Here is an 11,439-nt window from a genome sequence, read left to right on the forward strand (position 1 = left end):
TTCCAGAGCCATGCATAAAAAGTGAGGATCTTCATCTTTTCCTTCTAGGTGTCATAATTGATTCCATCAAATTTTTGAATTTCCTTTCTAAAATAAAAATTCATAGATATCCTCAACCTTTAAAATGTTTCCTTCAATCACTTAATTCTCTAATAACAATTGTAAGAAAGAAAAATCAACCAAGTTAACTAGGGAGAGGGCGTGAATTAGTTATATAATTACAATAACTCTCAATAACTCTATTAATTCAGAAACATGAAAAAAATAGATACAAAAACCATAGAAAGACAACCATACACAATAACACCAAATATGTTAACTAGGGAAATCCTTTATTAGAGGGAAAAACTCAGTGGGAATGATGTCCACAATATGATGTACTAATATAAAGTTCCTTGTGAAAGGATGGACTCTTTTAGGAGCATACATATAAGTCCCTATTAAGAGACATTGAATATATGTTAGGAGATTCCAACTCTAATAGGAGTAATGCCAACCTTGTTAAGAGTTGAGACTTGAGGACAACTGAACCCACTATCCAAAAAACCTCAAAAGAAAGCTTCACTAGAAAATATTTGGGATGAGTATATCCAAGATATTTTAACTGACTAAACAATAACTCTTTTTCCAATATAATTCCTTTGAAGTTCATAGCAGATCCTCAACATCAATCTCTTTTATTCTCATGGCCAAAATCTTATCCAAGTTTTCATAGCCAAACACCATCATATCATCATTTACCACAAAGAAATAATCTCCCCTTTATACTAATTCCTTAAAAATGTATTAAGTCAGCCTTGAGGCTTTTTCAATTTGCAGTAATAATATATGACAACATTAAGATTTTTTGATATTAAAAAGAAACCAAAATGGGGGTTGACCCAGAACAAAAAGAAAAGCTAAAAATCAACCAAAATTCACTATCAACATATTAACCAACCTCATTCCTTAATATAAAAAACACCAAACTAATATGTTTTGAAATTTACTACTACTAATAACTACACTATTTTCATCATTATACATAAGACTAGCCTAAAAATTCTCATTGGGCATTACACAAGTCCATAAAGTATCAACATAGAAAGCCCCCTGAGCTAAACAAAAAATAATGTGACAAAAAATAAGTCAAAAAATAGCATAGAAATAGGAGATATCTTGCCTTTCTTTGGTTCCTCAGGTTCTCTAGTAACAGGTGCAACCAGACATTTGCTAGAAATCCATAGAGTGAACAAGTTGTTTACATGTCCTTATCCTTAGTTGGGTCCTCCTTTCTCACCTACAACACATGAAGAGTAGTATTAGCCAAATGCATAACCTTGATAGAAAAGTTAGAAACATTAGATCAATTTTTTCCTCTAGGACCTCATTCTTCTTAATCAAACTAGTGATCATCTCCTCCAACCTAGCTATATCTGGGCTCCATTGGAATTTATCACTTTTCCATGTGGTACCCACCTCCTTCTAGATATCACTCTCCTAATATTCTCATCCTTCTGAATAACACCTTCCTTAGTCCCCCCCATGCCAAGTCTTTTCACTCAATTTAATCATTTTAACATGTAACGTGATCATGCCCTATTCTCCATAACTCCTTACTTATTAGACTCTAGAGTGTTGGCCTCAGTTTTAAATGTATCAAACAACTAAGAGGGTAAAGGTTTGTCCTATTCCCTGTCCATAACCTCCTCATCCATCCCTTCACCACTAATCTCTTTCTCCTCATATTCTCCATAATTTCTCCTAATGGATTTTGTTTTAGGTTTAGGGCCAATTTTCTTTCACAAATTTTTAGTGGACTTAGAGTTGTCAGGTGTTTCCTTACCAAGGGTATATTTTCTCTCAGTCTCTTTCTTGACCTACTACTAGCCTTCCTAGTTGTACCATCAATACTTTCAACATCTAGGACATCAACTTTTTCAATTTTTATCTTTTTAGCAACAACTGAAGGCTCCCTATCAATCTAGATTTTAGTAGAGGGGGACAACATTTGAGCAATCTTAATGATTTTTAATAGGGAAGGGTTCAAGATCAGATTTTGTAGGTGAAGACCTTTGTAGAATTTAAACATGAAGAAAATAAGTGGCTGGTGGTAAACACAATAGATTTTTCCTTCAGCTCCTTCTTACAGATATTCCATACAGAATACTCCATAGACTATAGTAACAAGTAAGGAAAAGAGATACATTCCCTATTTCTAAAGTGAATAAGGATAGGGAAGTGATAATAGTAAAATTCCTTAACTCTATCCTCCATGGTTATATACCTCATGATAATATAATAGACTATGTCCCATAATTCAAGAATCTTTTCATGAGAAAATCCCCCATGCAAATAGATAGGAGCTTCATTAGATCAAAAAAATTATGCAGACTCATCTCATCTGCAACCCTAGGTTACTTCTTCCAACGGTTTCCTTCCACAGGTAGACCCAAAGCATTAGTGATAAAATATTCTATAACTTCAAAGGAGATCCCATCAAACCTAACCCAATGGTTCATCCAATTATCCACAAGATTCCATGTCACCTTCTCTCAATGGTCTTCAATACTCTCCATAAAAGATATTAGCCCACCTTCCTTTAAATATGTCTATGCTACCTTATCATTCATAACATTCTCTTCAATTCTTGGTGGCTCGATTATGGCATTGATATTATCCATGACTTCTTCCTCACTAAGATTGATAACTAGATCCTCCTCTCCTTATTTCAGCTCCAAAGCCATACCACCCACGAACTATAACAATACCATAGCCAAGCTTTTCCTCACTTGAAAGTTCAAACTGCAGCACTAAAGCCCTATAATATTTTGAATACACTTGTGATTCCCATATAATTCATTGAAATCACATTTATTCTATTGTTTCTAGATCATCACCCATATGTAGCCTTCCCATAAAATCAACCATCAACAATAGTAAATTCCAATACTTTGGGACTATAAAAAATTGCCCCAAATTTTGCTTTGGTCATGGATGTACACTTCACATGGAATGTCATAATTCTAATATTTAAAACCCACTTAACTCCAACTAAATTAACAAGGCCCTCCAAGTCCTTAAGTAAAAAGGAAGTTGAATTAAGATTTCCCATCACTACATAATCCATTAAAAAGAATGTTATTATGATGAGGATAACAATGACTCCTTCAATTAATATTCTCACTATTTCTTGAAAAGAATTCATTTTGGGAAAGTGATCGAATCATTGTTGGTAGATCATACTCACATTCCAAAACTTGATGATTGATGATTCTAAGTCTATAGCCCACCAAACTTTCTACCACTTGATTTCCCTCCCTATATACATGCTGAATTTTAAATTCTTTAAATCTACTCATAAGAGTTTGTAAATCCCTTATGATTGACATTACATGCCAACTCATCTAATTCATGCCTTTAATGGCCTAAATAACTAATAAGGAGTCTCCCTTAATTATCAACATTTTAATTCAGCTATTTTGGGAAATCTCAAGACCCCATACAAGAGCAAGTTCTTTCACTTCATTACTCGAGACTTTCTTGCAATTCCCTAAATAACCCTTGATATAAACAGCCTTTTCATTCCTAATTACTCCTCTAGTAGAAACCCCCTTTTTCTTTCTTGAGCCATCAAAATTTAGTTATCTTCTTTGGGCCTTTGACCTATCCACCTTCTCCACTAATTGTGCAATATCCCATATCTTTTCCCAAAACCTATCTAGGTGTGTGTGTGTGTGTGTGTGAGAGAGAGAGAGAGAAAGAGAGAGAGAGAGAGAGAGAGAGAGAGAGAGAGAGAGAGAGAGAGAGAGAGAGAGAGAGAGAGAGAGAGAGAGAGAGAGAGAGGGTGGGGGTGGGGGTGGGGGGTGAGAAGCAAGTATCCACTTCTTTAATAAAGAACCCTCCTTTATTAAGCCCATCAATATTATTTAGGAAACAACGTTAGGAGGAAATATTTTTTCTCTAAATATATGATTATTCATCTCCTTCCATATGTTCCAACAAACATAGGGGTATATACTTTTCTAGATCAATTTAATAAGGTGGTGACTAGAGGGACTCTTGCATCCTAAGATGAATTAATGGCCATCCCTAATAAAAATTTAGGAGATTCCTAGCTTATTAAATAATTCTTTCCAAATTTGAGTAGAATAAGCACAATGAATCAACATGTGGGTGATAGTCTCATCCTCCCTACAACACAAAATATACTACTTTCCCATTCAGAAGTCACACCTTTTGAGATTGTCAATTGTGAGGATACAATCATGCATAAAAAACCACCAAATGAAATTAATTTTGGGAAGCAGGTGAGACTTCCAAACCATCCTCCACTCTAGGGCTCCAACCTCTCCAATTATTCTATTATTATTTAATTAAACACTCAATTGCCCACTTCAGTTCTTATCCTATATGACTTTGTCTTTGTCTGGGGAGGAGGGAATCTAGGTTTCCATCATAAGGTAACCCAACTCCTCATACACAACTTTATCTATCAAATTGAGGTTCCTTGTGTTAAAAACCTTCCACTCCTTATTTTCGATATAATTGGCCACCTCAAAAACATTAGCATTTATCCCTTGCTCCTTTAGAGAAGAAAACTTTTTGAACTTCAAAGGGGAATCACCAATCCATTTGTCTTCCACAAATATCACCAAATTCCCATCACTAATTTTCCATCCAAATCCCTCTCTTAAGTGTTTTCTAGTTTTAACAATGTTTTTCCATATCTGTGAACCAATATTAAAACCCTCCATACAAAAGGCTTGATTGAAAGGCCTCCCTCCAAGATATTGAATTCACATTATTCTAAACCAAATAGTCAAGTCCTAAGCCAATCACCACCCAATCTTCATCATGATATCCTTATTCAAGTCCCTTATTCTTCTTAGATTCAACCCCCCTTGGGACTTAGGTCTAAAAAATTTCTCCCAGCTGATTAAATAATTCTTTCCAAATTTGAGTAGAATAAGCACAATGAATCAACATGTGGGTGATAGTCTCATCCTCCCTACAACACAAAATATACTACTTTCCCATTCAGAAGTCACACCTTTTGAGATTGTCAATTTTGAGGATACAATCATGCATAACAAACCACCAAATGAAATTAATTTTGGGAAGTAGGTGAGACTTCCAAACCATCCTCCACTCTAGGGCTCCAACCTCTCCAATTATTCTATTATTATTTGATTAAACACTCAATTGCCCACTTCAGTTCTTATCCTATATGACTTTGTCTTTGTCTGGGGAGGAGGGAATCTAGGTTTCCATCATAAGGTAACCCAACTCCTCATACACAACTTTATCTATCAAATTGAGGTTCCTTGTGTTAAAAACCTTCCACTCCTTATTTTCGATATAATTGGCCACCTCAAAAACATTAGCATTTATCCCTTGCTCCTTTAGAGAAGAAAACTTTTTGAACTTCAAAGGGGAATCACCAATCCATTTGTCTTCCACAAATATCACCAAATTCCCATCACTAATTTTCCATCCAAATCCCTCTCTTAAGTGTTTTCTAGTTTTAACAATGTTTTTCCATATCTGTGAACCAATATTAAAACCCTCCATACAAAAGGCTTGATTGAAAGGCCTCCCTCCAAGATATTGAATTCACATTATTCTAAACCAAATAGTCAAGTCCTAGGCCAATCACCACCCAATCTTCATCATGATATCCTTATTCAAGTCCCCTATTCTTCTTAGATTCAACCCCCCTTGGGACTTAGGTCTAAAAAATTTCTCCCAGCTTACAATACTTAATTTCAATGGGGTAAGGCCATGGTAATGGTTCCCATTTTTTGGCCCAATTTGAAACTAAAATAGATATTTCTCAAAAAAAAATCATTTTCAAATGCATACTACTAAAAAACCATAAAAAATTTGATGATGATGCAAACTAGTGATATGTAGCATTTTCTATCTAGTTTCTAACAATATCTTTAATTATTTTTAAAATTTTTGATTGGAGTCCATTTTTCCATCTCCTTTGAGAAGTGCTTTATATGAAAATTGACATTTTCAAAGAGTGATGAGTGTTTTGATCAATGATTTTTTTTGAAATATGATAATTAAAAAATTCTTTGAAGGTTAGAATAGTAACATCAATATCTAGCAAGTTTTTTTGGTTTTGTTCAATTTTAGTTTATTGGCAAAGTGACACTAATGATAAGATAGACATAGCCTTGCTTTTATCAATATAATTTGATTTGTATTTATTGAAACAGAATTTTTCTTGATTTTCTAGAAAGCTAACACACATACCTTTGATGATCATATTTTTAAAATTATTTTTTATTCTCTAATTTACTATTTTTGCTAAAGATTTAAACAAAGATTTATGAAATAGCAAAAAGTCCTATATAAACTAAAAATAAAACATCACAATAAATGAAATATATGATAAAAATATACTCATTCAAAAGCTTATTGAGTAGAGAATATTTTTCTATATTTAGTTTTTGAATATGGACCTATTTGGCCCTTGTTTGAGCCCTTAGAAGGGCAAAATTTGATAGAAATTTTAAATGGTTTTTGAAATTTCCTTTCTTAGATGCTTCGCATGAAGCCCTCTTTAGGCAAAGCCTATTTTTAGGAATTTCCCTAAAGGGCCTCAAAGTCACTAAGCTGGTTGCCCATCAATCCCGTAGGGGTTTTGAGCGAAGCCCCTTGGGTTGTGCAATAAAAAAAAGTCTTAAATTCTTCAAGTGAATCGCTAAAGGCTTTGTATGAATCGTTGAGGGCTTCAAGTGAAGCCCATATGAGTTAGTGGGCCATATAGGCTTCATACGAAGTTAGAAGCCACCTGGCTTCACATGAAGGCATGCGGAGGCTTTGTGTCAACCTAGGCTTTGAATGAAGCCTTTAATAATTTTCATGCCCACTTTTCATCCAATTTGTTCATGATGAAAAGTGGGAACCATTACTATGGCCTGACCAATCGACTTCTCCTCCATTCTTGACCATAGAAATTTTCTTTGATTTTTTTAGGGTGTCTTTCACACAGCTAGATATTTTAAATAAGGACAAAAAAGTAAACAGGGATTCCCTAGAGAGAGGTGGTAATCAATTGCAATTTCCCAGCATATCTTAGAACCTTACCTTTTCGCCTAGCCAACTTCCTCTACATTCTTTCAACCACAAACACTAAGAGGAAGAACAAGGTAAGTATCTAGGAGAGTAGCCACTTGGCAATTCATTTCCTTGGTATTTTCTTTATTGCAAAGACAAGTCGGTATTGAAGAAGTAAAGCTTACTTTTCTAATAATTAATATGTTGACCCAAAACATAGGCATACATATTCAACACTTTCTTCTAGACGTTAGCTTCTTTAATGGCCAACAATCCATAGAGGAAGGTGTCATCAAAAAATTATTGTAACACTTCCAGTGGGATATTTATGGCTATTTTACAATATTAAGATGTTTTAGTACATGTTACATTACAATTATACTCTTTCTGCAAAGATATTTGCAATAGTCAACTTACATGAAACATCTTTTGATCAGTCTTCACCAAACCTCATAAAATGAACATCTATTTTTTCATATATAATTTATAACATCTTCAACGTGTCTTTGAACTTCCCCTAAGATGTCTTAACCAAATTACATGTCTTTGTTAAAAGATATAATCAATTTACTAGTAACCACTTTCTAGAAACTCCTCTAAAGATACCTTTAGAAAACATTGCATAACATTGTCATATCTTTAGATCTGTTTATGCATTCTTAACTATAGTATCCTTATAGATGACTAGATATGTTCCTACCCATACATAACCAAACTCATTGACCATAAATTCCACTCAATATGATTCTTCCTCTATAAATTTAGTATTCTTCACAAAATAAGGTATATGTTCAATGATAAATATTGTCTTGAATGCAACACATATGCTCTGAATCATGTCTCTAGAAATGCTAGGATACTCCCCCATAGAAATACCATTATCATTCATAGTAAAAGAATAGATACATGATACCCATGAACACTTCCAACAAGGAAAACAAATTTTCTCTATACCCTCACAAATAATTTGAAGGATCTGAGTAATACAAATTGATAAAACTTGAAGAACAATTGCAAGCAAGAACCTATCATAGAGAAGAAAAGAAAAAGAGAAGGTAAGAGTTTGGATCTAAAAATATGAAAGAATATATTATCATACAGAAGGAATGAATAAAATTTACAATTAATCAATCATTATAGAAGGAGATTGTAAAACCTAAAAGGGAAACCATAAGAGGTAAATAAAGTTTGATAATTAATATTGAATTATTTAATGGGAATGAATGTGCATAAAGGGAAATTTTAAGAAGGGAGTAAATGAAATTTAGTAAATTAAATTAAATTAACTCTTTTCTCTAACACCCCCTTAAGATGAGCAACAATGCAGCTAAAAGAAATGCATGGAAAAGAAAGGAAACTAAAATGCTAAAAGAAAACTTGGGTCCTGGCAATAGGCTTGATGAGGTACCTAATCACATCTAAATCTCTATGAAATAGATAAATAAGGAAAACCACATGTGAAAAACCCTACTCCAAAAAGAGATAGAAAGAAAAACTATAAATGATATGTCTCAAGAGACTCTCTCAAAACTATAAGTACAATGAAAGCCCCCATGATAGAGGATCAATATTTTATAGCCCCCCATAATGGTAGAACTCTTGCGTTGATGAACATACAAATGTGGCTCCAATTTGAAAGAAACAAAGTTATTGGACAAGGAGATGAAACCCCTGAATGTAAGGTAAAGTTGGAAGTCCTAGCTGATGCTAAAAGGAGAACGCATGAGAATTGTGAAATGCAATCTCCAATGGAGGTGGGATAATAGATGTGTTGAATCTATCATTTGAGAGGAGATATGTGTCCTCTAATATATCCTCAACAACTACACTAGGTGGTTGATGACTTAATCTACAATGGTAGGCAATGCTAAAGGCTAATATTATGCAATAGATGGAATTCGAATAGGATGGGGAGGTGTAGTAGTCACAACACTAGTCTTAGGATCAACACATAAGTTTAAGTGACCCAATTTCACCTTAGTAATTTCTCTTGAAGAAGGAGAGTGAGTCTCTGATAGCGAAGATGGTGGACCAAAATGAGAGAAAGAGTATAAGTGGGAAGAATGATCAAAAATCCATCTAGAAAAAATATTTTTTGTCTCACTATCTCTGATGTGCACTGAATCTTGTACAAACTCAATTTTCTTCTTTGTCCCACTATGTATAATCTGTTAAATAGAGAGAAGGTTAGAGGACAAAGATGGAATACATAGTACATCATGAAATGTACCATCATCAATGTCAATAGAACCTTTTCCACAGATAATCATAACAATGTTACATTCCCCATAAAAATTTGTGGAGTAGGAGAAGCCTCAAAAGAAGACAACAAATCTTGAGAAGATACCATATTGTATGAAGCACCTAAATCTAGTAAATATCTAAGAGAATGTGAAGTAGTAGTTGAACATAGTGTATGACCCTTTACTACTTGTTTACAATTTGACTGAAATGATGAAGAAGAAGAAGATCCATGAGTAGTAGAAGGAATATTAATGTTGCTCTTTTGAAGGAGAGTTGTCAAATCTAAAACCTATTTGGCATAGCCATATAACTTCTTCTCATAGAAATGCAACTCATCATGATTAGGATTATTACAATAAGAACACTTTTGTCTATTTGGCTTTGGTTTATCCCCCTTAAGAGGAGGTGATATTTATGAGATGTGAGGGCCAGAATAAATTTGAGACTTTGTAGGATGTGACTTCTATTTCTTCTCCTTCTTACTAGAAGATGTCTAAGCTACCAATGCATAAGTTTGTAAGCTTGTGAGAGAATCAAACTAAGAGAGCTTGGCTTTCTCTTGAGTCAAACAATCACAAAAGGATGGCATGGTAAGTCTAGTAACCAAAGCATCCATGGTGGAAAGGAAGGTAGAAGCAAAAATTTGGAAGTTTCCACGAAGCTTAGAATGTAACAGGTAAATGCACTCAGTGTTAGTCTTGGTTTTACCATGACCCTACATAAAGATCTGTGTTGTTTGAACTTCATCAAGAAGTCCTCAATGAAAGGAAAAGAATTTGGTACAAGAGAGGTAAACTCTACCTCAATTGGAAGTGCCTTGAACTCATTCAATGTACCAAACAAGCCATCAAGCTTGGTCCACATAGCTAGAGGGGTATTTCACCCATTAAGATGAAACTATAGACTATTACATACCTGTGAGGAAATCAACCCCATTACCTCATCCATCTTGTTCCTATGCTACAAGACCTTAAAAGGCCTCTATAAAATTGGATGCACTATGTCTAAAATAAGACCACAACCCTTTTTGATTGAAGAACTTTTGTCATCGAGGACTTCCATGTGTGACAATAGTTATGAGGGGTCAAAAGTTCTAGAAAGAAGAGGTCTTGGCCATTATTTCAAAAGGTATTGGATTTTTTTGTAAAAAATATCTAGTTTACTAATGTAAATAATAGAAACGATAATACAAAATACCACCCACAATGCAAAAAATTGAACCCCAATTGCTACAAGGAACACATATACAAGAAAAGAAAAAAAAAATATTCATTTTGAGAATCACATGCACCTTTGAAAAATAATGATGAAAATAAAAGGGAGTTTAGATAGTACTTGAGAATACATTTTTGATAGCAAGTTATAACCTTTAGAAGATAGAAAGCATCATCTAACTTCAAGAAAATGAATCGGTACAAAACTGGAAAAAAATGAAAAAATACCTTCACCATCATCTCAATTTTTGGAATTAGCTTTCCCACGATATTTTATTTTTCAAAAAATGATATTGTATGCTCAAGTTGGAGCCAAAAAATAATAAAGCCTCTAGAAAGTAAGTTAAAACTTGAAAACCTCCCAAAAAATGAAATTGGGGCTAAAGAGTAAGCCCTTGGCCCCCCATGTGACCATAGACTAGACAGACTAGGCAATAGAGATTGGGAGGTGGTGAGTTGGTGGCTCAATCGATAGAGGTAGTGGCTTGGTTGAGTGATAATTGTTGGTGCCAAGGAGAAAATGGTGGTCAAGCTTTGGTGGTGTGATGGTCGTGCATGGGAGCACATGTGACAATGTGGTGGCTACTCCACCCACAATGGTGGTAGGTGTGTGCTACAGTGTTTTTTTTACACCACATGTGTTTTTAGTAATGTGATATTTTTTAAATGCATCCTGAGGGTTGTACAACCCTAGTAGGCAAAAATGTTTTGGCCTCAGATTTTCCCAATATCCAAAATTTACAAATTTTATATGAAAACAGGGGTTATGATGTCCTCTAAATCCAATTGTGATGTCTGTTTGGACTCAAAGAGCTATGATTTTTAGAGAACCCCCTATTTGCACAAAAAATACTTAAAAATAGGCAAATTCAATCCAACAAACCATTGTTCCTGCTTTCTTCAAAATTTGAACAAGCTACAATAGATC

This window comes from Cupressus sempervirens, chromosome 7, assembly GCF_028749045.1.
Source record: "Cupressus sempervirens isolate cs-2001-9-10 chromosome 7, ASM2874904v1, whole genome shotgun sequence".
Lineage (NCBI taxonomy): Eukaryota > Viridiplantae > Streptophyta > Pinopsida > Cupressales > Cupressaceae > Cupressus > Cupressus sempervirens.